We start from the raw sequence: 25,700 nt of genomic DNA, 5'->3' as shown, positions 1-25,700 counted from the left end.
GATGTACCATCGATTGCACGCGAGGCGAGTGATTTACCAAAGTCTGGCTTTAATTAACTAGAACACAGCTCTGCGATCGTCTACAGTGGAAAGGGACGATCGTCAGGTGTTTGAGCATTTATACCTCGTTAATAGAGGCGTGGTTAACTCAGCCTCTCGGCCAATCGGTCGAGAGGCACATGACCGACCAGGGCCAATGGTAAGCCGACGTTCTGGCCCAATGGCAGACGAGTATGCAGATCATATCATCACATTCACCCCTTACGGAGAAGGAAGGCGGGGGGGGGGGGGGGGTGTGAACGAGACCCAGGGTGGGGGGGGGGGGGAGAACTGATGATATGAGTAGCCGTCGGGAGAATAATTTTCTCTCCGTACCCTTATCAAATTTGGGGGCTTGCCACTGGCCCAGACATAACAATATTTACAAAAGAAAGTCCATGGGGCTTAGAACTCTAGAAGGATTCGATCAGTCTTTTGGTGGTCCTTGACATCCTGGCCGAGCGCCGTAGTGGAGGAGTTGTCGTCGGATCGGCTGATGGTCCTGCTGATGTCCTGGAGTCCGGGAGCGATAGACTTCGAGTAGTCTCCGTCACCTGAGCTGGCCGCGGAGACGCCATGGATGAGGGATGGGGAAGCTGAGTGGGGTGCTGGGGTGAAAAAGGGGACGGGGGGTCTGTGGTGGGGGGGGGGGCCGCACGCCGGCGGGTGCCAGGTCCCGGAGGGAGACCGTGTCCTGCCGACCGTCGGGGTACTCCATATACGCGTACTGCGGGTTAGCGTGGAGTAACTGGACATGCTCAACCAACGGGTCGGACTTGTGTACCCGCACATGCTTCCGGAGCAAGATGGGCCCGGGGGTGACCAGCCACGTCGGGAGAGGGGATCCGGAGGACGACTTCCTGGGGAAAACAAGAAGACGTTCATGGGGTGTCTGATTAGTTGCAGTACAGAGGAGTGAGCGGATAAAGTGCAGTGCATCGGGGAGCACCTCTTGCCATCGGGAAATAGGGAGATTTCTAGACTGGAGGGCCAGTAGTATGGTCTTCCAGATGGTACCATTCTCCCGCTCGACCTGTCTGTTACCCAGGGGGTTATAGCTGGTCGTCCTGCTAGAGGCGATGCCCCTGTTGAGCAGGATTTGACGCAGCTCGTCGCTCATAAATGAGGACCCCCGATCGCTGTGAATGTACGCGGGGTAGCCGAACAGTGAGAAGATGGAGAGTAGGGCCTTAATGACAGTCGATGTGGTCATGTCAGGACAGGGAATGGCGAAGGGGAAGCGGGAGTGTTCGTCGATAACCGCCAGGAAGTAAATGTTGCGGTTGTTAGAGGGAAGGGGCCCCTTGAAGTCAATGCTAAGACGTTTGAAGGGGCGGGATGCTTTGATCAGGTGTGCGCGCTCGGGGCGGTAGAAGTGCGGTTTGCACTCGGCGCAGATGTGGCAGTCATGGGTTACTGACCTGACTTCCTCGATGGAGTAGGGCAGGTTGCGGGCCTTAATGAAGTGGTGTAGGCGGGTCACTCCTGGATGGCAGAGGTCTGCGTGGAGGGAGCGGAGGCGGTCTATCTGCGCGCTGGCGCAGGTACCGCGGGACAGGGCATCAGGAGGCTCATTGAGCTTCCCAGGACGATACAAGATATCATAGTTGTACGTGGACAACTCGATCCGCCACCGTAAAATCTTGTCATTTTTGATCTTGCCCCTTTGTGCATTATCAAACATGAAGGCTACTGACCGTTGGTCTGTGAGGAGGGTAAACCTCCTGCCGGCCAAATAGTGCCTCCAATGTCGCACGGCTTCGACTATGGCCTGGGCTTCCTTTTCCACAGAGGGGTGGCGGAGTTCGGAAGCCTGGAGGGTTCTGGAGAAGGCCACGGGTCTGCCCGCTTGGTTCAGGGTGGCCGCCAGAGCTACTTCTGAAGCGTCGCTCTCGACCTGGAAGGGGAGGGCCTCGTCGATGGCGCGCATCGTGGCCTTTGCGATGTCCGCTTTGATGCGGCTAAAGGCCTGGCAGGCCTCCGTCGACGGTGGGAAGGTCGTGGTTTGCATGAGGGGACGGGCCTTGTCCGCGTAGTTGGGAACCCATTGAGCGTAGTATGCGAAAAACCCCAGGCAGCGTTTGAGGGATTTGGGGGTATTGGGGAGAGGGAGTTCCATCAGGGGGCGCATGCGTTCGGGGTCGGGGCCTATCACTCCGTTACGCACTACGTAGCCGAGGATGGCTAGGCGGTCGGTGCTGAACACGCATTTATCCTTATTGTATGTGAGGTTAAGGAGTTTTGCGGTTTGGAGGAATTTCTGGAGGTTGGCGTCATGGTCCTGCTGGTCGTGGCCGCAGATGGTGACATTATCAAGGTACGGGAAGGTAGCCTGTAATCCGTACTTGTCGACCATTCGGTCCATCTCCCGTTGGAAGACCGAGACCCCATTTGTGACACCAAACGGAACCCTAAGGAAGTGGTAGAGGCGCCCGTCAGCCTCGAACGCGGTGTACAGTCGGTCACTCGCGCGGATGGGGAGCTGGTGGTAAGCGGACTTAAGGTCCACAGTTGAGAAGACCTTGTATGTCGTGATCTCGTTTACCATGGTAGAAATACGGGGAAGAGGATACGCGTCCAGTTGCGTAAACCGATTGATGGTTTGGCTGTAATCGATGACCATCCGGTTTTTCTCCCCCGTCCGGACCACCAGCACTTGGGCTCGCCAGGGACTGTTGCTGGCCTCAATGACCCCTTCCGTCAGCAACCTCTGGACCTCGGACCTGATGAAGGATCGGTCCTGGGCGCTGTACCGTCTGCTCCGTGTGGTGACGGGTTTGCAATCGGGGGTGAGGTTAGCAAACAGGGAGGGAGGGTCCACTTTGAGGGACGCGAGGCTGCAGACAGTGAGGGTGGGTATAGGGCCGCCGAATTGAAAGGTCAAGCTCTGCAAGTTGCACTGGAAGTCCAGTCCTAGGAGTGCCGGTGCGCAAAGGTCAGGGAGGACAAGGAATTTATAATTTTTAAAAACCTTCCTTTGGACCGTGAGGTCCGCGATGCAGCACCCGGTGATGTGGACGGAGTGCGAACCTGAGGCTAAACCGATTTTGCGTGTTACGGGATGGACAGGGAGCGCGCAGCGTCTTACCGTGTCAGGGTGAACGAAGCTTTCCGTGCTCCCGGAGTCCAGCAGGCAGCCCGTCTCGTGGTCGTTGAGGTGGATCAGCGTAGTCGTTTTGGCGAGCGTGCGTGGATGAGAGTGGTCGAGTTGAACGGCCGCGAGCCGTGGAGAAAATCCGTCGTCGCCGTCCGAGTCGATGCTGGAGGGACCTTGCGTGGCAGATGTGGAAGTCGGTGGCCAGGATCCATATGTGAGGTCTGTTCCCCAAGATGGCGGCGCCCAGTATCCGCACGTGGGGTCGGGGCCCCAAGATGGCGGCGCCCAGGACCCGCACGTGGGTTCGGCAGCCCAAGATGGCGGCGCCCAGGAAGCCCTCGTGGCCGCTGGAGGCGGAGCTAGCATTGCCGGCGCTGTGAGCGGAGAGGCGCGCAGGCCGGCTCCAAGAGGTGAGTGACCGGCATCAGCTGTGGGGATGCGGAAGCCGGCTCCAGGACGCCGGCTAGGTGCATCAGCTGTGGGGATGCACAAGGCGGCTCCAGGACGCCGGCTAGGTGCATCAGCTGTGGGGATGCGGAAGCCGGCTCCAGGACGCCGGCTAGGTGCATCAGCTGTGGGGATGCGGAAGCCGGCTCCAGGACGCCGGCTAGGTGCATCAGCTGTGGGCGGAGGTAAGGCGCGCGGGCCGGGTGCGGGGGGGAGCCGAGTCGCGCTGCGGGCAGGCAGGGACCGGGGGGGCCCGGAGAGGCGAGCCGGTCGGGCGCCGGGGCCCGGGGTGGGGGGAGCCGGGGTCCGGGAGCGAGGGAAGCAGGGCCGCTGCGGGCAGGCAGGGACCGGGGGGGCCCGGAGAGGCGAGCCGGTCGGGCGCCGGGGCCCGGGGGCGGGGGGGAGAAACGTGCGCGGCGGGCAGGCAGAGGCCTGGAGGGGCCGGGGAGGTGCGCATGTCGGCCGGCGGGGCGCGAGTCGGGAGCAGCTGGGGCGGACCTGGGGGAGAGAGGGAGGCACACAGGCCGTTTGCAGAGGCCTGGGGGAGGGGGGGAGAGTGCTGTGCAGCTTCCAGAAGCGCTGCAGCCAGCGTTTTGGCCTGGCAGACCGTGGAGTAGTGGCCCTTCTTCCCGCAGCTCTTACAGAGGGCGGAGCGGGCTGGGCAGCGCGAGCGAGGGTGTTTAGCGTACCCACAAAAGTAGCAGCGGGGCCCCGCGGATTTATCGGGGCGCCCCGCGGCACAAGCCTGAGGGAGGCCGGGAGCGGCGGGTGGCTGGTGGGAAACGTGCCAGGAGGCGGCCTGGCCAGGGTCATAGGTGCGAGCGCTTAGATCTGTGACCTCCAGGGAGGCGGAGAGAGTCAGCGTCTCCGTTAAACTGAGTTCGTCTCTTTCCAGCATCCGCTGGCGGATCATGGGAGACAGCATCCCAGCCACGTAAGCGTCTCTGATGAGGAGCTCCATGTGCTCTGTAGCGGACACCGCTACACAGGCGCAACCTCGCCCCAGGGCATAGAGGGCCCGGGCGTATTGGTCTAGAGACTCACCGGGGACCTGCTTTCTGGTGGCCAGCAGATGTCGAGCGAATACCCTGTTGATCGGTTTGATGAATTGTCCTTTTAGCTTTTGTATAGCGTCATCAAAATCCGTTTCCTCTTTGATTATGGCATAAGCGTCAATACCCACGCTGGAGTGGAGGACGTGCAGCTTCTGTGCCCCGGTGGGGGGGGGGGTGGTTGTAGATGCTAGGAACCCTTCAAGGCAAGTCAGCCAGAGTTGGAAAAGTTCAGCAGAGTTCGGAGTTTGCGGGCTGATGCGGAGGCATTCGGGCTTCATGCGGAACTCCATCTTCAAAGTCGTAGTTAATTAAATTGATGTACCATCGATTGCACGCGAGGCGAGTGATTTACCAAAGTCTGGCTTTAATTAACTAGAACACAGCTCTGCGATCGTCTACAGTGGAAAGGGACGATCGTCAGGTGTTTGAACATTTATACCTCGTTAATAGAGGCGTGGTTAACTCAGCCTCTCGGCCAATCGGTCGAGAGGCACATGACCGACCAGGGCCAATGGTAAGCCGACGTTCTGGCCCAATGGCAGACGAGTATGCAGATCATATCATCACATCTGGTAACCACAGTATTTTTTTTTAATGTTTTCAGAACAGCACGGTGGCACAGTGGTTGGCACTGCTGCCTCATGGCGCCAAATCCCAGGTACGATCCCGGCCCCGGATCACTGTCCGTGTGGAGTTTGCACATTTCTCCCAGTGTTTTTGCGTGGGTTTCACCCCCACAACCCAAAGATGTGCAGGTCGGTAAATTGGACATGTTAAATTGCCCCTTAATTGAAAAACTAAATTAAGCCCTCTGAATTTATTAAAAATTAAATAAAGAAATAGAAATGCTTTCATTGGATTTTCATATTTTATATTCAACAATTCATAAATTACAAATTACAAAACCGCAGCAAAAATGAAAATGGAAAAGAGAAACTGAAGCCAACACATCTCTTTCCAATCCAGTGTCTTCCCTCCCACTATGGCTGTGACACCCCTTTAGCCAGCATACATATGTTACAGTCCCCAGTATGGCCACAGCACGTACTGCCAAGTGTCTATTTACAGTTTGGTTTGGGCTCCACCTTGCCCAGTCCCCTGCGGCTTTGTCCTTTGTTCCTTGCGTTCTCTTTGCTTGCCTTCACCCCCTCCCTCCACCTCGCCACCCCCCCCCCCTTTTTCGTTCCTCCCTGCCCCGTGGCTTGTCCATGCTTCCTCCCCTGCTCTATTGTTTGCTGGCTATGGACAGATCTTGGAACATGTCCTGTGGAAGCCCTCTTCCAACCCCCGGATGGAAACATTTTATTTTCTCCATTTGGAGAAATTCTGCCAGGTCTGCCGGCCAATCTGCAGCCTTGAATGGCGCTGCTGATCGCCAACCGAGCAGGATTCTCCGGCGGGTGATCAGGGAGGCAAAGGCTCTTTTATCAAAAGGCTCTTTCATATGGGCAGCATGGTAGCACGGTGGTTAGCACAGTTGCTTCACAGCTCCAGAGTCCCAAGGTTCGATTCCTGGCTTGGGTCACTGTCTGTCAGGAGTGATGCAACCATCAATTCACACGAGACGGTTAGTAGAAGTGAACAATGGTTTTAATCAGCTAGATCTGTGCCTGCCTGTGACTGCTCTGTACTGAGTGCCGCCGACAAGCTGCAGTTTTATATACCACCCCCGAGGGGGCGGAGCCACGGGCAGAGCCCACAAGGACATCAACGTAATACAGTGCAATACAGTGGTGAATTTTAGCAGCAATACGTTCACCACATTCACCACCTGTTAAAAAATTGACGTCCCAAAAAAAAAAAAATTGAAGTCCAGCAGGGGTGAAGTGGGCTCACAGATCAAGCCTGTCCGGCGCCTTGATCGTTCTCCGTGATCGCCTCAGCTCTGGCTTTGCTGCGGGCACGGGTGTTGAACTTGTCGCTGCGGGCACAGGTGTTGGGCTCGTTGACTCTTGGAGCGTGTCGTCTGGAGCTTCATCACGGTGGGTCGGCGATGGGGGAGGGGGTGTGTAGGCGGTGTAGGGACAGGGGCGATGTTCGGTGTGGGGGGTGAAGGTCGCTGGGTAACCGGCGGGTGCCAGATCCCGGAGGGAGATTGTATCTTGTCGGCCGTCTTGTAGGAGCTGGACCCTCTCAACCAGGGGGTCGGACTGATGGCTCCTCACGTGTTTCCGGAGGAGGACAGACCCCGGTGTTGTCAGCCAGGACAGAAGCGAGACTCCGGAGGATTTCCCACACCTCCACTCTATCCCAGTAACCCCACTCAACCTTTTTGGTCACTAAGGACAATTTACCATGGCCAATTCACCTAACCTGCACATCTTTGGACTGTGGGAGAAACCCACGCAGACACGAGGAGACCATACAGACTCCGCACAGACAGTGACCCAGCTGGGAATTAGACCTGGGACACTAGAGGTGTGAAGCAACTGTGCCAACCACTGTGCTACCGTGCTGCCCTCTGGTTAGGCCAAAGTGTTGCCTCATTTGATGCCAAATTTGGAGCGTGGCTACCACTATTGGGCTTCTTGGGTATTTGGCCGGGAGGGGTAGGAGAGCGGCTGTGATGAGGGCTCAGAGGGATGTCCTTGAGCAGGAACTGTCCTCTATCTTTGCCCACGCTGCTCCCGGTTCCTTCATCCATCCCCTCACTCTTGATTGTAGGTTTGGGAGGGCCCAGGCCACCCATCCTTCCATTCCTTTGTAGGACCTTCCTTTGGATCTTCGGGATCTCTTCCCCCTCCACCCCCCGCCACACAAATGCCATGATTAGTTTGTTGACCATGTTGAAAAAGGCTTTGGGGCTGTAGATCGGGAGGGATCTGAACAGGAAGAGGAACCTGGGCCTCGTGCCTCTGTGCAGCTGGAAGTATTTAGAGCTGGTGGTGTTTGTCCGTACGCTCTCTATGGGAACGTTGTACAGGAGTTTCACCCAGGCAGGAATCCTGGTCCAAGCCTCCACTCGATTCTGTCGACGGTCTTTTCTGCATCCGGGGAGATGATCACTTCAAATGTTCTCTCCTCGGATGGGGTCATATTCAGCAGGCCCCTGAATTTCGATGTTAGCTGCCTACCCTTGAAAAGCCCCTCTGATCTTCCGCGACTTACCTCTGGAATGCCACTCTCTAGCCACCTCACCAAGGCCTTCGCCAGGATCTTTGAGTCTACATTGAGCAGCGAGAATGGGTCTGGAGGACCCGCACTCAGTCGAGTCTTTGTCCTTGTTGTTTATTGATGCAGCCATCAATTCACACGAGACAGAGAGTTGAAGTGAACAGTGGCTTTAATCGACTAGAACCGTGCCTGCCTGCTACTGCTCTACAATGAGAGCCGCCTACAGGGTAAGCTGCTCTTTATACCTCCCCTCAAGGGGGCGGAGCCAGGGGCGGAGCCCACAATGGCACCAACATGATACAATCAGTGTAGTACAGTACAATGGTCCATAGGTGGAGCCCACATGTGCAACACCATGGTCCAATGTAGTACAGTGGTGAATGGTTACTATAATACGTTCACCACAAGTATGAACTATATTGATGCTTGTGCTACTGTTGGTGGCTGGGAGCCCCTTACTAGTGAGTATGCGAACATCTCCCGCAAATGTGGGGCCAGTGCTGTTGCAAATGTTTTCTGGAAGTCCGCCGGGAATCCATCTGGTCCCAACGTCTACCCTGCCTGCATGGAGTTGATGCTCTCCATGACTTCCCCCAGTTCTTTTTTTTTTATAAATGTTTATAGTGAGGCATTTATACTGTATACATACAACAAGCACAACCAAAACCAAAAAGAGAACAGGAAATTGCCTAACAAACCCTCCCTGCCATTCCCCTCCATTCTCCCTGCCACCATTTTCTAACCCCCCCCCCCTACTGCTGACTTCTTAACTATCCTTGAAGAAGTCGATAAACGGTTTCCATCTCCGGGCAAACCCTCCACAGACCCTTTCAAGGTGAACTTAATTTTTTCTAACCGAAGGAATTTCGCGAGGGCGCTGACCCACACCCCCGGTTTTGGCAACCCCGATTCCCTCCCTGCCAGCGAGATCTGTCTCCGGGTTACCAGAGAGGCAAAGGCGAAAAGATCGGCCTCTCTCCCCCCCCTGGACTCCGGTTCTTCCGACACTCCACAAATCGCCACTTCTGGACTTGGGACTTCGCCCTCAACACCTCAGACATCACACCAGCGAACCCTCGTCAGAATCCCTCCAGCTTCGGACAGGCCCAGAACATGTGAATATGGTTCGCAGGTCCCCCCATACACCGCCCACCCCTATCCCCCACCCCCTCAAAAAACCTGCTCATTCTGCCCACCGCCATATGGAGTACCTTAAATTGAATAAGGCTAAGCCCAACACGCAAAGAAGATGCATTCACCCTCCTCAGACCCTGCTTCCATACCCTGCCTCCACCTCACTCCCCAGCTCTCCCTCCAACTTCCACTTAACGTCTCCTATCGGGGCTCCCTCCCAGTCCATTAACACCTTATAGATCTCCAAAACCCTACCCTCGCCAATGACAATGGGAGCACGTCACACCTCTTAAAATCACCCTTCATCTGCTCCACCAACTGTGCCAAATTCAATTTATGTAGCTGCTCCCACCCCCACTCCACCTGGATGCCCTGATACCGGAAACTCACCCCCACTACCTTAAATGGCAGCTCACCCAATCTCCTCTCCTGCCCCCTCGCCTGGATCGGAAAGACCTCACTCTTCCCGAAGTTTCACTTTACCCGGAAAACCGCCCGAATTCCACTAAAATGTCCACGATCCCTCCAATAATTTCAATGGATCCGGTCTGTAAAGCAACAGGGCGGCAGGGTAGCATGGTGGTTAGCATAAATGCTTCACAGCTCCAGGGTCCCAGGTTCGATTCCCGGCTGGGTCACTGTCTGTGTGGAGTCTGCACGTCCTCCCCCTGTGTGCGTGGGTTTCCTCTGGGTGCTCCGGTTTCCTCCCACAGTCCAAAGATGTGCGGGTTAGGTGGATTGGCCATGCTAAATTGCCCGTAGTGTCCTAATAAAAGTAAGGTTAAGGGGGGGGTTGTTGGGTTACGGGTATAGGGTGGATACGTGAGTTTGAGTAGGGTGATCATGGCTCGGCACAACATTGAGGGCCGAAGGGCCTGTTCTGTGCTGTACTGTTCTATGTTCTATGTTCTATGTCCACATATAGCGAGACCCTGTGATCCAGCCCCCTCCCCTGCACTATGCCCTGCCAGCTTCTTGAAGCTCTCAGTGCCATTACCAGTGGCTCTATCACAAATGCAAACAATGGGGAGAGTGAGAAACCTGCCTTGTCCCACAATGCAGCCCGAAATACCCCAAACTTACCTGATTCGTCCTTACACTTGCTACCGCCGCCCGATACAACAACCGGACCCAATCCACAAACCCTTACCTGAACCGAACTGTCCCAGTACCTCCGACAAATATTCCCATTCTACCCAATCAAAGGCCTCCTCCATGTCCATAGCGGCTGCCACCTCCGTCCCTCCAAGGGCATCATTTTTTTTTTACAAACATTTTATATTAAGGTATTTATGGTTTTATGACAATAAAAGATACAAATGCAAATGTAAATATAATTCAGTGCATAACACATTCCTCCATCTCCCACTGTTCCTGTCCAATCTAGACCAAAACTAGCCTAATTCCCCCCTACCCCCCCCCCCTTACCCCTAACCTCCCCCTTATTGTATCTGCTAACAGTTTAATTTTCCCCGAAGAAGTTGATAAACGGCTGCCACCTCCTGACGAACCCTAACGTTGATCCTCGCAGAGCGAACTTCATTTTCTCAAGCCTGAGAAACCCGGCCATGTCACTAACCCATATCCCCGATTTCGGGGGCTTTGAGTCTCCCCATGCCAATCATATCTGCCTCTGGGCTCCCAAGGAGGCAAAGACCAAGATGTCAGCCTCTCTTGCCCCCTGGTCTCCCGGGTCTTTCGACACTCCCGAAATCGCCACCTCTGGATTCGGTGCCACCCTCGTTTTTAGTACCGTGGACATGACATCCGCAAATCTCTGCCTGAATCCCCCAAGCTTCAGACGTGCCCAAACCTTGTGGACATGATTTGTGGGCCCTCCTGCACACCTCATACACCTATCCTGCACTCCAAAAAACCTGCTCATCCGGGCCACCGTCATGTGTGCCCAGTGAACCACCTTGAATTGTATCAGGGGCTGAGCCTGGCACACGGGCAGCACGGTAGCATTGTGGATAGCACAATCGCTTCACAGGGTCCCAGGTTCAATTCCGGCTTGGGTCACTGTCTGTGCGGAATCTGCACATCCTCCCCGTGTGTGCGTGGGTTTCCCCCGGGTGCTCTGGTTTCCTCCCACAGTCCAAAGATGTGCAGATTAGGTGGATTGGCCCTGCTAAATTGCCCCTTAGTGTCCAAAATTGCCCTTAGTGTTGGGTGGGGTTACTGGGTTATGGGGATAGGGTGGAGGTGTTAACCTTGGGTAGGGTGCTCTTTCCAGGAGCCGGTGCACACTCGATGGGCCGAATGGCCTCCTTCTGCACTGTAAATTCTATGTAATAATGATGAGGACGTGTTGATTCTGCTCAGGACATCCTCCCACAGACCCGCCTCTAACTCCCTTCCCAGCTCATCTTCCCATTTACGCTTTAACTCATCCATCTGGGTTTCCTCCCATTACTAAGTTCTTTATAGATTTCCGATACCTTCCCCTTCCCCACTCCCATCCTAGAGACTACCTTATCCTGTATCCCCTGCGATGGTAGAAGCGGAAAGGTCGAAACCTGCCTTTGCACAAAATCCCTCAGCTACAGATACCGAAACCCATTCCCTCCCGGCAATTCAAACTCCTCTTCCAGATCCTCCAAACAGGGAAAGCTGCCATCAATAGACAGATCCCCCAGCCTCTCACTCCCTGTTCGTTCCCACCTCCGAAACCCCTCATCCATCCTCCCCGGTACAAACTGGTGATTACCACAAACTGGAGCCCACACCGACGCACCGTCCACTCCCAAAAGCTTCCGCCACTGCCCCAGACTCTCAGAGCCGCCACTACCACCGGTCTTGCGGAGTACCGGGCCGGCGAGAACGGCAGAGGAGCCGTTACCAATGCCCCCAAACTTGTACCCTTACATGAGGCCGTCTCCACCCGCTTCCACACCGACCCCTTCTCCACTACCCACTTCCTAATCATGGCTATATTTGCCGTCCAGTAGTAATTCCTAAAGTTCGGCAGTGCCAGCCCCCCCCCCCCCCCCCCCCCCCCCCCCATCACACACACACACACACACCCCCGGCACCACTGTCTTTTCTCGCAGGGTTTTACCCGCCCACACAAACAGAAATATCACCCTATTTACCCGCTTAAAAAAGGCCTTTGGTATCAAATTATAGAGGCATTGGAAAACAAACAAAAATCTGGGGAGGACTGTCATTTTTAGTCTGTACCCACCCCGCCAGTGACAACGGGAGCATGTCCCACCTCCGGAAATCCTCCTTCATTTGCTCAACTAACTGGGCCAGATTTGATTTTTGTAGCTGCTCCCATCCCCGTGCCACCTGAATTCGCAAGTAGCAAAAACTCACTCCCACCACTTTGAAAGGCTGCTCCCCCAGCCTCCTCTCCTGCCACCTCGCCTCCTCTCCTGCCCCCTCACCTCCTCTCCTGCCCCCTCACCTCCTCTCCTGCCACCTCGCCTCCTCTCCTGCCCCCTCACCTCCTCTCCTGCCACCTCCCCTCCTCTCCTGCCACCTCGCCTCCTCTCCTGCCCCCTCACCTCCTCTCCTGCCCCCTCACCTCCTCTCCTGCCACCTCGCCTCCTCTCCTGCCACCTTGCCTCTTCTCCTGCCACCTCGCCTCCTCTCCTGCCACCTTGCCTCCTCTCCTGCCACCTCGCCTCCTCTCCTGCCCCCTCGCCTCCTCTCCTGCCCCCTTGCCTCCTCTCCTGCCCCCTCACCTCCTCTCCTGCCACCTCGCCTCCTCTCCTGCCCCCTCACCTCCTCTCCTGCCACCTCGTCTCCTCTCCTGCCCCCTCGCCTCCTCTCCTGCCCCCTCGCCTCCTCTCCTGCCTCCTCTCCTGCCCCCTCGCCTCCTCTCCTGCCCCCTCACCTCCTCTCCTGCCACCTCGCCTCCTCTCCTGCCCCCTCACCTCCTCTCCTGCCCCCTCACCTCCTCTCCTGCCCCCTCGCCTCCTCTCCTGCCCCCTCGCCTCCACTCCTGCCTCCTCTCCTGCCCCCTCGCCTCCTCTCCTGCCCCCTCGCCTGGATCACAAAAACCTCGCTCTTACCCATATTCAATTTGTACCCCGAGAACCGGCCAAATTCCCCTAATATCCACATAACCTATCCCATCCCCCCCTATACGGGTCAGAAATATACAGGAGTAGGTTGTCTGCGTACAGCGAGACCCTGTGATCCAACTCCCCCCCCCCCCCCCCCCCCCCCACCGGGCTAGCCCCTTCCTGTCCTTCGACGCTCTCAGCGCCATCGCCGATGGCTCTATAGCCAAGGCAAACAACAGTGGGGAGAGGGGACATCCTTGCCTCGTCCCCCGATGCAGTCTAAAGTAGTTTGAGTTCACCCGGTTTGTCTGCACACTTGCCACCGGTGCCTGGTACAGCAACTGAACCCAATCAACAAAGCCCTGCCCAAACACAAACCGTCCCAGGACCTCCCACAGATAATTCCACTCCATCCGGTCATAGGCCTTCTCCGTATCCATGGTGACCCCCCCTCCCACCCTCTCCCTCGGCGGGCATCATGGTCACATTCAGGAGCCTTCAAACTTTGGCCGTTACCTTGCCTGCCTTTGACAAACCCCACCTGGTCTTCCCCTATCACCCCCGGAACAGTCCTGTATCCTCGAGGCTAGAATTTTGGCCAGCGATTTGGCATCAACATTCAGTAGGGAGATTGATCTGAATGTCTCGCATTGCTCTAGGTCCTTCACCCGCTTCAGGATCAATGAGATCGAAGCCTGTGACATTGTTGGGGGGGAAGGGCACCTCACTCCCTTGTCTCATTAAATGCTCTTTCCAGCAGCAGGCCCACCATCCCAGAAAACTTCTTATAAAATTCCAGTTCGGTAACCATCTGGTCCCGGGGCCTTCCCCAACTGCATGTCCTCCAATCCCTCTACTACTTCTACAATCCCGATCGGGGCTCCCAACCCTTCCTCCACCTTCGGAAACTTCTACCCTTCCAAAAACTGCCTCATCCCCTCCACCCCAGCTGGGGTCTCCAACTCATACAGCCGACTGTAAAACTCCCTGAACACCCCGTTCACCCCCCCGCTGGGTCCAAGACCGTATTCCCTCCTCTGTCCTTTACTCTTCCTGTCTCCCTCACCCTTAGCTGGTGTGCCAGCACCATACTCATATACCGACCCCCTCGCCTTCCTCAACTGCCCCACCGCCTTCCCTGTGGATATCAGACCAAACTCCATCTGCAGCATCTGCCGCTCCTTCAACAGTCCCGCCTCCAGGGCTTGAGAATACCTTCTATCCACCCGGAGTATCTCCCTAACCAGCCTATCCATCTCTGCCTGCTTCACCTTTTCCCTATGAGCCCGTATCAAAATTAGCTCCCCCCTAACCACTGCCTTCAGCGCCTCCCACACTGTCGCTGCCGAAACCTCCCCTGTGTCATTGATCTCCAAATAATTCTGGATGGCCTCCCCCACCCGTCCGCACACTCCCTCATTCGCTAACAGTCCTACATCCAATCTCCATTGCAGGCTGACCCCCCTCCTTGCTCACCCGTAAATCCACCCAGTGTGGGGCATGGTCCGACACAACAATCGCCGAATACTCGGCATCTACCATCCCCGCCAGCAAAGCCCTGTTCAAAATGAAAACAGTACGGTACACTTTGTGAACATGGGAGAAAAAGAAAACTCCTTCGCTCTTGACCATGCGAACCTCCACGGATCTACCCAACCCCCAACCCCCCCCAACTGTTCCATAAACCCCTTTAGTTCCTTGAACTCTACTGATCCAACCTCAGATCAATGACCGCATTAAAGTCCCATGCCATGATCAGCCTATGTAAGTCCAGGTCCGGGATCTTCCCCAACACCCGACATGTAAACTCCGCGTTGTCCCAGTTTGGTGCTTAGATATTCACTAATACCACCGGCATCCGCTCCAGCTTCCCACTCACCATAGCATACCTACTCCCTGAGTCTGCCACATTATTCCCTACCTCAAATGACACCTGCTTATTGATCAAGATCGCAAACCCTCTAATTTTAGAGTCTAGCCCTGAATGAAATACCTGCCCTTCCTCAGCCTAGTCTGATCCACTACCCTCAGGTGTGTCTCCTGCAGCATTGCCACGTCCACCTTCAGCCTCTTCAGATGCGAGATCACACGAGCCCTCTTTGTGGTGATGTGCATCACTGTAAATACACAAGGGGTTAATGTTAATACACGAAAACTAGCTAGACACTAGAGGGAGCACCAGAGACATGACACACAGACATTCAACCAATAGGTCAGTAAGATAGGACACGACCAATGGGCACACAGAGGTGACACTACCACAGGGGGGCATTACACCAACCCATATAAAAGGACACAGCACACATGATCTTCTTCTTTCCAGTGGAGACTCTCAGTGTGTACACAGGGTTGATTTGAAACACATCACACCCACCACCTGGATTGTAGCAGACTGGTTCGTCAGTCTGAGTAACTATAGCAGGATTAACAGGAGAGTCAAATCCAAGTAGGAGAATCGTTAACAGTTCAATAAATGTGTTAAAGCTATTTCCAAGTCTGAACCTTCCTTTGTCAGAGTGCACATCAGGAAGCAGCTTATGCTAAGTCAAGAGCATAACTAAACACTCTTGACCGGCACACTCAGCCCTCTCACGTTCCATGTGATCAGCCTGGTCACCCCCCCCCCCCCCCCCCCTGATCAACCATCACCCTTCTTAGGCCAGCCCGCATCCCGTGCCTCCTCAGGTCCGCCCTCAGGCGCCCACCGTCATTGACCTCCAGTTTGTTCCCCCCCCCTCGCCCCCCAAACATAACAACAATACCAACCCCCCATATCAAACTTGTCACCTACTCGCCCCCCTCTGTGCTTCCGCGAGCTAGCCCGCCCAGCTAACCTGGTAGCCCCCGCCCATGGCGCCAAGCATCCTACCCCCCCACTGATCTCCCTCCTCCCCCCGCTCGAACATACATATGCAAAACATCACAATACCCAACAAACACAAAGAAGGAAATTCCACCCACCATCCCCCATTATGAGCAAAGTTCACCCACGTACAAAACTGAGCAACGGCCCAAAAAAAGGTACAAAACACTACATACACAGCTCAAAAAGAAAATATATTTAGCAGCATAGGCACAGAATTACTCGTCCACAAGTTCAATGTCCTCCTTACCTGCCAGTGCCCTGTCCTTAACAAAGTTCATTGCCTCCCCAGGCGATCTGAAATAAAGTTCTTGACCCTCATCCGTGACCCACAAACGAGCTGGGTGCAACATGCCGAACTTCACCCCCTTCTTGAAAAGGGCCGTTTTAACTTTGTTGAAGCTCTCTCTTCTTTTGGCCAGTTCTGTGCCCACGTCTTGGTAAATGCACAGCTGATTATTCTCCCATTTACAGCTCCTCGTCTGCCTGGCCCACGGCCAAGATCTGTTCCTTATCCAGGAACCAGTTCATTCGTATCACCATCGCCCTCGGCTGCTCATTCATTCGTGGCTTCCTCACTAGCGCTCTGTGCGCCCTGTCCACTTCCAAGGGTCGAGTAAATGCACCTTCCCCCAGCAGCTTCTTGAACATACGTGCCACATATGCCCCTGTGTCCGATCCCGCGCTGCCATCCGGGAGGCCAACGATCCTCCAATTCTGCCTACGCGACCTGTTCTCCAGATCCTCCACCTTCTTCTGCAGCCTTTTCTGGTGGTCCCTCATCAGCTCCATCTCCGCCGCCATCGCGGCTAGCTGGTCCTCATACTCAGCCACCACCTCGTCCACCTTCTGGATGGCCTGGCCCTGGGCTTCCAATCTTTGCTCCACCCGGTCAATCCCCGTCTTAAATCTGGCCCAGGTACTCTTGTCTTTGCTTGGCAAAGCTCTCCTGAAGGAATTCCACCAGCTGCTCCATTGACCACTGGGTCAGCAATCCCAGTCCCTGAGCCTTCACCATATTCTCCTGTGCTGCAGACTCCACTCCCTTCTTTGCCCAACAATCTCTCTTTTGCAGACCACTTCTGGTCCATGAATCCACACACTGGTGGGGAATCCATCTCCTCCACCTCATCAATCTCCTACTTTGCCGATCAAATCCACCATAAGTCGGGGGAAAGGGTTCCAAAGGTCCACCATGAGTGGGAGCTACCAAATAAGCGACCTCTCACTCCATGGCTGCCATTCTGAATTCAGAATTCTCCCTCTGTGTACGTGAACAGGCGCCGGAATGTGGAGACTAGGGACTTTTCACAGTAACTTGATTGCAGTGTTAATGTATGCCTACTTGTGACAATAAAAAGATGATTATTATTATTCTGTAGGTCCATCTGCTGTGATTGTATCATTGTTCTGAACATCATTCTGTACTTTGACATTTAACCCGTTCACTGGTTGTGTCGGTTTCGATGAATGTAAACTTTCATATCCATCCTCACCTCGCTGTTCAGCAACAGGTTGCTTCACTTTTAGGAGTGCTCGTCTATTCCCCCTTCAAACCTGTCCTTGCTCAGTTATCACAGTACAGGACCTTGGACCTGTTTTCTGCAATACCTTAGCACGTTTTGACCAGTCATCAGGATCCTCCACTCTCACCATGTCATTCAGTTTCAAAGGTTTCAGACTCCTGGTAGACTTGGCATAATATTCCTTTTGTTTCTTTTTCTGAGATTCCATCTGATCCCTTATCTTCTCATTCAGCCTTTGCTCGGTCTGGCATGGCAGAGTTATTCGTAGTTTCAGATTCATCAACATTTCTGCTGCCGATAAACCACAACTTAATGGAGATGTTCGGTAACTGAGCAGTGCTAAATATGGATCATCTGTACTGTCCATGGCCTTCCTCAGTCATTGCTTGACTATCTGAACCCCATTTCTGCTTTGCCGTTTGATTGCGGTTATAATGGACTTGACGTTAATGCTTAAAATCATATTGCTGTGCAACTTTCTGCCATTCTTTACTGTGAAGCATGGTCAATTACCACTCATTACTAACTCAGGTATTCCATGTCGTGCAAATGTTCTTTTGTGTGCATGATTACACAATTTGCTGATGAGCTAGATCTGTCTTGACAATGAAAGTAGGTAGACCAGATAGGTAGTTACGGAATTTCTCCAAACCATTCACTAGCCCTAAACTCTCTTTTTCTATTTGTACATAAAGACATTCAGATTCTGTCATAGATCTTGAAGCATGGCACTGGTTTCCAATGGCTACCATTGTCCTGTTGCAGCAATACTGCACCCAGACCATCCTTCAATGCATCTGTTGAAATCTTGGGTAGTTTTTGTTGGATCGAGAAATGTTAATACTGGTGTGGTCTTTAGAGCTTTCTTTAGTCTTATCCATTCTTGTTCATACTGTTCAGTCCAAGTGATGTTCACTTTCTGCAGGATATCTCTGAGACCTGCTGTCTTTGCTGAGAGATTTGGTATGAACTTTCCAATGAAGTTGATCATGTCCAGTACTCTTAGTACTCCCTTTTAATCTGTAGGTCAAGGCATATTCAGGATGACTTGTATCTTATGGGCGGCATGGGAAGCACAATGGTTAGCACTGTTGCTTCACAGCGCCAGGAACCCAGGTTCAATTCCAGGCTTGTCTGTGCGGAGTCTGCAATTTCTCCCTGTGTCTGCGTGGGTTTCCTCCGGGTGCTCCGGTTTCCTCCCACAAGTCTAGAAAGACATGCTGTTAGGTGAATTGGACATTCTAAATTCTCCCTCAGTGTAACGGAGTGTGGCAACGAGAGGCTTTTCATAGTAACTTCATTGCAGTGTTAATGTAAGCCTACTTGTGACACTAACAAAGATTATTATTAATGTCATCAGGTTCTATTCCTTGAGCCGGTAATCGTTCTCCGAGGAACGCTATTTATTTACACCAAACTGACATTTGGCTTTGTTGAATTTTGTAATACCCTAATTAGCCTGTCATTGTGTTCCTCTTGGGTGGAACCCCAAATGATGATGTCATCGACATATACTCGAACATCCTGAATGCCTTCAGTAATATGTTCCATCGCTCTGTGGAATATTCCTGATGCTGAGATTATGCCAAAGGGAATATGAAGAAAGCAATATCTACCAAACGGAGTATTGAACGTACAATACTTGGTACTTTCTTCATCTAGCTTGAGCTGCCAGAATCCTTGCGAAGCATCAGATTTGCTGAAATATTTTGCACCAGATACCTCACTTGTGATCTCCTCTCTTTTAGGTATCGAATAGTGTTCCCGTTTTATATTTGCATTTAAATTTTGGGATCCATACATATTCGAAGATCATTGTATCTTTTTTTTACACATACCATCGAATTGACCCAATCTGTCGGCTCTTCAATCTTTTTTATAACGTCAAAATGTGTCATCCTGTCTAATTCAGCTTTCACACGGTCACGTAATGGTGCTGGAACTCTTCTCGGAACATACATCACTGATTGAGCATCATTGTTTAATTGAATCCTGTCAGTGAAAGGTAAAACACCAAAACCCTGGAATATTTCTGGAAAAGCCAGCACAATGGACCCCACTGATCCACTCTGTGTGCTCAGTACACAGTCAGTGTTATACACTCTTCTCACCAGTTCCAGTGGTTCACACACTTCACCATCTAATAATGACTCACAATCTTCAGCTAGTATCGAGAATTTTAATTTTGTGCACTTTATCTTTTACTTGTGCGTCCAATTCACACATTCCCAATGTGTCCATTCTCTGACCATTATAGTCCTTCGAGAAGACTGGTTTGTTCAATATTCTCGGTTTTAATTGCACAGCCTTGATATCACTGATGCTTATTAGGTTTGCTCTTGCTCCTGAATCTAACTTCACAGTGATAAGCAATTGATTTATCAACAAAGAAACTGTCCATTTGTCCTTTGTCACTATTCCATTATCATTTTTGTTCTTGGAGGTGAGATTTTATTCCTTTTGGCTATGTTTGTCCTGTCTTCATCTGAGTCTACGTCAATAAAAATGTGCCTTCCAAGTTATTTTCATAAATTGTATTGATTGACTTCCCTACACTAACTTTCTTGCTTGTGAAACATTATTTTGCACTTTGTGCAAATTTTGCCATAAGTTGTACATTGCCTCGGTAGGTGCCAGTTTCCACATCTTTTCCATGTAATGGCTGCTTCTACCGAGCATTTAAAATGGCCGCCGCTGCAGAGACCATGTTTAATTTTTGAGTGTATCACAACATCTATGGCGCCAGCATTGCTCCCAATTTTCGCGCCAAAACTTTGTTCTTCAATGTGCTGATATGTTGCTCAGCTCGTTTACGAGCGGGGCAAATCTTAATTGTGTCCTCTAACTGAAGCTCATTCTCCTGTAAGAGAAGTTCACGCACCTTATCATCATTTACTCCAAAGACAATTTGATCTCGAATCATTGCAGATTTTAAAGCCGCAAAATTATACGTTGTGCTTTCAACTTGAGGTCAGTAAGAAATCTATCAAAGGACTCGCTCATCTTCTGCATGCGTGTTCGAAATATGTATCGCTCAAAAAGTTTTATTCTTTTTCGATGTGCAATGCTCGTCAAATTTTTAGATGACAGCATCGAAGCTTTTACCATTGTCCTCTTGTTCATATACGAAGGTGTTATAAATCTCAATCACCTGTGGGCCGGCTACCGTTAGCAACAACGCTATCTTTCTTTCATCTGGCTGCACCTGCAATCCTAGAGCTGCTACATACAGTGTAAACTGTTGTTTAAATGTGCACCAATTGGCATCAACATTGCCGGTTACACAAAGTTGTTTCGGAGTTTTAAAGTATCCACTTTCTTCTTGCACAGGTTTTGCGTTTTCAGAGATTTCCTATGAGATTCCAGGTTTTCCTTGTCGCACTGTTTCACCAAATTTGAAGACTATGTCCTTCAAATGTTCATATTTCTGATCTTTGATCACTACTCCTGGCACCATGTTATGTTCTTGTACAGAAACAATTACTGAGTCGGTGTACTAAGAACATCTAGTTCAAGACGAATCAGTTTTATCATAGCATAGTAAACTAGGTAGGAAACTAATGCTATCAAACTGGAACTAATACAAACATGACCAACCACGATGATCTCTCCTCAAGACTCCCACGTGTCACGTGCTATACTTACCTAACACCTACTGCTTGGAGGCTAAACATATTTACACTTACACTTGCTTCTGCATATCACTGTAGGTTGCAACGGTTTATCATAGAAATCATAGAATTTACAGTGCAGAAGGAGGCCATTCGGCCCATCGAGTCTGCACCGGCTCTCACCCAAACCTACACCTCCACCCTATCCCCATAACCCAGTAACCCCACCCAACACTAAGGGAAATTTTGGACACTAATGGCAATTTATCATGGCCAATCCACCTAACCTGCACATCTTTGTACTGTGGGAAGAAACCGGAGTACCCGGAGGAAACCCACGCAGACACAGGGAGAACGTGCAGACTCCACACAGACAGTGACCCAAGCCGGGAATAGAACCTGGGACCCTGGAGCTGTGAAGCAATTGTGCTAACCACCATGCTACCGTGTTGGCCCATTGATCTTTGCCTGCTGCTTCTGTATTTAACCTGAGATCTTTCCCTTGTGGCTGGCTGCTTTCTCAGCTGGTGGGCCAGAAGGTGGCTGGCTTTGTCTCCATGTTCGTAGAAGGTCCCCAACATCTGGCGGAGTTGGTTCACTGTTTTCCTTATGGAGAGCAGGTCAAAGTCCATTTGTAGCAATTTTTCCTCTCCGCCAGTAGCTCTACGGTTGGGGCCGTGGAATATTGCCACCTATGGTATGGAGTTGGTTAGCTGTTGCCTAGCCGCCCTCTCTTATCTGTCTCTGAGCATTGTGTATGTGATAATCTCTCTTCTGATCACAGCCTTCAGCGCCTCCCAGAAGGTGGAGGGTGAGACCTCCCAATTCTGGTTGTTGGTAATATACCCGTTTATATCTTGTAATATCGTTTTGTAAAATGCCTTTACGGCAAGGAGGGCTGTGTCCAACCTCCTTTGGGTGTGTTGGGCCTGGCCGATCTGTAACCTAACATCCATGTAATGTGGAGCATGATTGGAAATTACGGTCGCCGAGTATTCCGCTCCTATCCCTGGAAGCACCGATTTCCCCACTACAAAGATGTCGATCCTGGTGTAGACCCGATGTAACTGGTAGAAGAAGGAAAACTCCTTCTCCCCTGGGTGTGTGAACCTCCATGGTTCTACTGCCCCATCTCTTCCACGAACGTGTCTAGTTCCTTCGCCATGTTTGATTTTTTTTCTCCCCCCCTGATTTGGGGTTTGATCTGTCTGTCCGTGGGCCCTGTACACAGTTAAAGTCCCCTCCCGTCCCCGTCCCCCACCCTGCCCATGATGAGTCCGTGTGTGTCTATATCGGGGATTTCTGCCATGGACTTTTTCATGAATTCCATGGTGTAAAAGTTGGGCACTTACATGTTCACTAGGACCACTGGTGCCCTGGCCAGAGCACCGCTAACCATGATGTACCGTCCCCCTGGGTCCATAACCATCCTTGTGGCAGTAATCACCAACCTCTTATTTAGCAGTATGGCTACCCCCCTGACTCTTATCCCATCGCATGAATGGTAGGTCTGTCCCACCAGCAGTCAGCCCTGCTCTCTCAGGTGTGTCTCTTGGAGGAAGACTATGTCGGCTTTCATATTCCTCAGGTGGGTAAAGACTCGGGATCTTTTCACTGGGCCGTTAAGCCCCTAACGTTCCAGGTGACAATCCTAATGGGGGGTTTCTGTTCCCCCCCCCCCCCCCCCCACTCCTGTGGGATCAACCATACTCACCTGGTGCATGTGCCTCTGGACTCCAGTGTTTCCCTTTGTTTGGGGGTCACACAAGATGGCTGTTTGTGGCACCCTTGGTTGTGTTGTCGCCGTGTACGATCTGTAGTAGCCAGTATTCTAGCCCCGACACCTCACTTTCCCCCTGGGCCTGCCCGCCCTCCCCCTTCTCCAACCCTCCCACCCCAAGCTCCCTCCCCCCTGTTTTCCCCCCACTCTCCCCCCGTTGTGCCCCCTGTTTCCCCCCACTCTCCCCCCATTGTGCCCCCTGTTTTCCCCCCACTCTCCCCCCCCCCCGTTGTGCCGCAACCCCCCCTTCTCGCCCGCACTTCCCTGTACTTGCTCACCCGCTAATGTGGTGCAACCCCCTTCCTGCCAGGTGCAACCTGTACCTTCCCCCAACCATGACATTTCCCCCCCCCCCCCCTCCACCATCCCTTTCTGTTTCTTACCGTTCTCGTCCCCTCCTTCCTGAGACTCATTGTCAGATCGAAGAGCAGACAGATCTGTCCCGCGCAATTAGCCTCTTCTTTTTTAACCAATGGGACGAGAGTTCACCCCCGGTGTCATTGCCGTCCCAGCTCGTGCTTGTGCATAAATTTGTCTGCTTCTGCCGGTGTGGTGAAGTGGTATTCCCTTCTGCCGGCGTGGTGAAGTGGTATTCCCTTCTGCCGGTGTGGTGAAGTGGTATTCCCTGCTGCCGGTGTGGTGAAGTGGTATTCCCTGCTGCCGCTGTGGTGGTGGTATTCCCTGCTGCCGGTGTGGTGAAGTGGTATTCCCCGCTACCGGTGTGGTGGTGGTATTCCCTGCTGCCGGTGTGGTGGTGGTATTCCCTGCTGCCGGTGTGGTGAAGTGGTATTCCCTGCTGCTGGTGTGGTGGTGGTATTCCCTGCTGCCGGTGTGGTGAAGTGGTATTCCCGGCTGCCGGTGCGGTGAAGTGGTATTCCCTGCTGCCGGTGTGGTGAAGTGGTATTCCCTTCTGCCGGTGTGGTGAAGTGGTATTCCCGGCTGCCGGTGCGGTGAAGTGGTATTCCCTGCTGCCGGTGTGGTGGTGGTATTCCCTGCTGCCGGTGTGGTGAAGTGGTAATCCCTGCTGCCGGTGTGGTGGTGGTATTCCCTTCTGCCGGTGTGGCGAAGTGGTATTCCCTTCTGCCGGTGTGGCGAAGTGGTATCCCCTTCTGCCGGTGTGGTGAAGTGGTATTCCACGCTGCCGGTGTGGTGGTGGTATTTCCTGCTGCCGGTGTGGTGAAGTGGTATTCCCTGCTGCCGGTGTGGTGAAGTGGTATTCCCTGCTGCCGGTGTGGTGAAGTGGTATTCCCTGCTGCCGGTGTGGTGAAGTGGTATTCCCTGCTGCCGGTGTGGTGAAGTGGTATTCCCTTCTGCCGGTGTGGTGAAGTGGTAATCCCTGCTGCCGGTGTGGTGGTGGTATTCCCTTCTGCCGGTGTGGCGAAGTGGTATTCCCTTCTGCCGGTGTGGTGAAGTGGTATTCCCTTCTGCCGGTGTGGCGAAGTGGTATCCCCTTCTGCCGGTGTGGTGAAGTGGTATTCCCCGCTGCCGGTGTGGCGAAGTGGTATCCCCTTCTGCCGGTGTGGTGAAGTGGTATTCCCCGCTGCCGGTGTGGTGGTGGTATTCCCTGCTGCCGGTGTGGTGAAGTGGTATTCCCCGCTGCCGGTGTGGTGGTGGTATTCCCTGCTGCCGGTGTGGTGAAGTTGTATTCCCTGCTGCCGGTGTGGTGAAGTGATATTCCCTACTGCCAGTGCGGTGAAGTGGTATTCCCTGCTGCCGGTGTGGTGAAGTAGTATTCCCTTCTGCCGGTGTGGCGATGTGGTATTCCCTGCTACTGGTGTGGTGGTGGTATTCCCTGCTGCCGGTGTGGTGAAGTGGTATTCCCTTCTGCCGGTGTGGTGGTGGTATTCCCTGCTGCCGGTGTGGTGGTGGTATTCCCTGCTGCCGGTGTGGTGAAGTGGTATTCCCCGCTGCCGGTATGGTGGTGGTATTCCCTGCTGCCGGTGTGGTGGTGGTATTCCCTGCTGCCGGTGTGGTGAAGTGGTATTCCCTGCTGCCGGTGTGGTGAAGTGGTTTTCCCTTCTGCCGGTATGGTGGTGGTATTCCCTGCTGCCAGTGCGGTGAAGTGGTATTCCCTGCTGCCGGTGTGGTGGTGGTATTCCCTGCTGCCGGTGCGGTGAAGTGGTATTCCCTTCTGCCGGTGTGGTGAAGTGGTATTCCCTGCTGCCAGTGCGGTGAAGTGGTATTTCCCGCTGCCGGTGTGGTGAAGTGGTATTCCCTGCTGCCGGTGTGGTGAAGTGATATTCTCTGCTGCCGGTGTGGTGAAGTGGTATTGTGAATTGCGCTTTCACGTATCTAATCGTCAGTCCAGAAGTAAAACACTCGAACACGTCAGTAACGAATATTCGTTTATTTACGGCCGGGACAAATCTCTAAGCAGTCGGGTAACCACCTTCGAGAAGTGCCAAAGTCCAAAATATGGACGGTATCTTTATACAATCACAGCTTAGGGGTGGTCACTTTAAATTCCTAGATACACCTATGATTTGGCAAGGATCCAGAACATGTACATATATGGAATTATTCTTCGAGGTCGGGAGGTTATTTTTGACATAATCATTAGCACAAGTCACTATCAATATTAATACAAAGGTTTTTGTATCCCATGGCCATATGGCTCAACTCACTCCAAAGACAGTCCCCCTTACATTTCAATGTTTAATTGTTCCAACTGGTCAAACGAGCTTAATTATGTTTATCTCTGCAATAAAGTAACGGTTTCCCATTCATTCCATTCTTTGCCTTTTTGACCTCTCTGCTTTTACAGATACGGGTCAGACACACTCCCTTTATTTCATCCCTTGACCTGTTGACATCTCTTTCACAGAGCTTTTCAGACTGTTATATTAACCCTATCAGCGAAGTTCCAAATGAAATCCACTTCTACAGTATTCCCCGCTGCCGGTGTGGTGAAGTGGTATTCCCTGCTGCCGGTGTGGTGGTGATATTCCCTGCAGCCGGTGTGGTGGTGATATTCCCTGCAGCCGGTGTGGTGGTGGTATTCCCTGCTGCCGGTGTGGT

The 25,700-nt window shown here is 52.8% G+C and overlaps 1 protein-coding gene across 1 annotated transcript in view; it reads left to right on the top strand.

Moving 5' to 3' along the window:
* The window catches only part of LOC119951011 (T-cell surface glycoprotein CD4-like), a 189,397-nt gene that overhangs the window by 108,140 nt on the left and 55,557 nt on the right, over positions 1–25,700 (top strand). The window lies entirely within an intron of this gene.

Source organism: Scyliorhinus canicula, chromosome 16 (assembly GCF_902713615.1).
Source record: "Scyliorhinus canicula chromosome 16, sScyCan1.1, whole genome shotgun sequence".
Classification (NCBI taxonomy): domain Eukaryota; kingdom Metazoa; phylum Chordata; class Chondrichthyes; order Carcharhiniformes; family Scyliorhinidae; genus Scyliorhinus; species Scyliorhinus canicula.
This window is presented reverse-complemented; position numbering and strand designations above follow the sequence as displayed.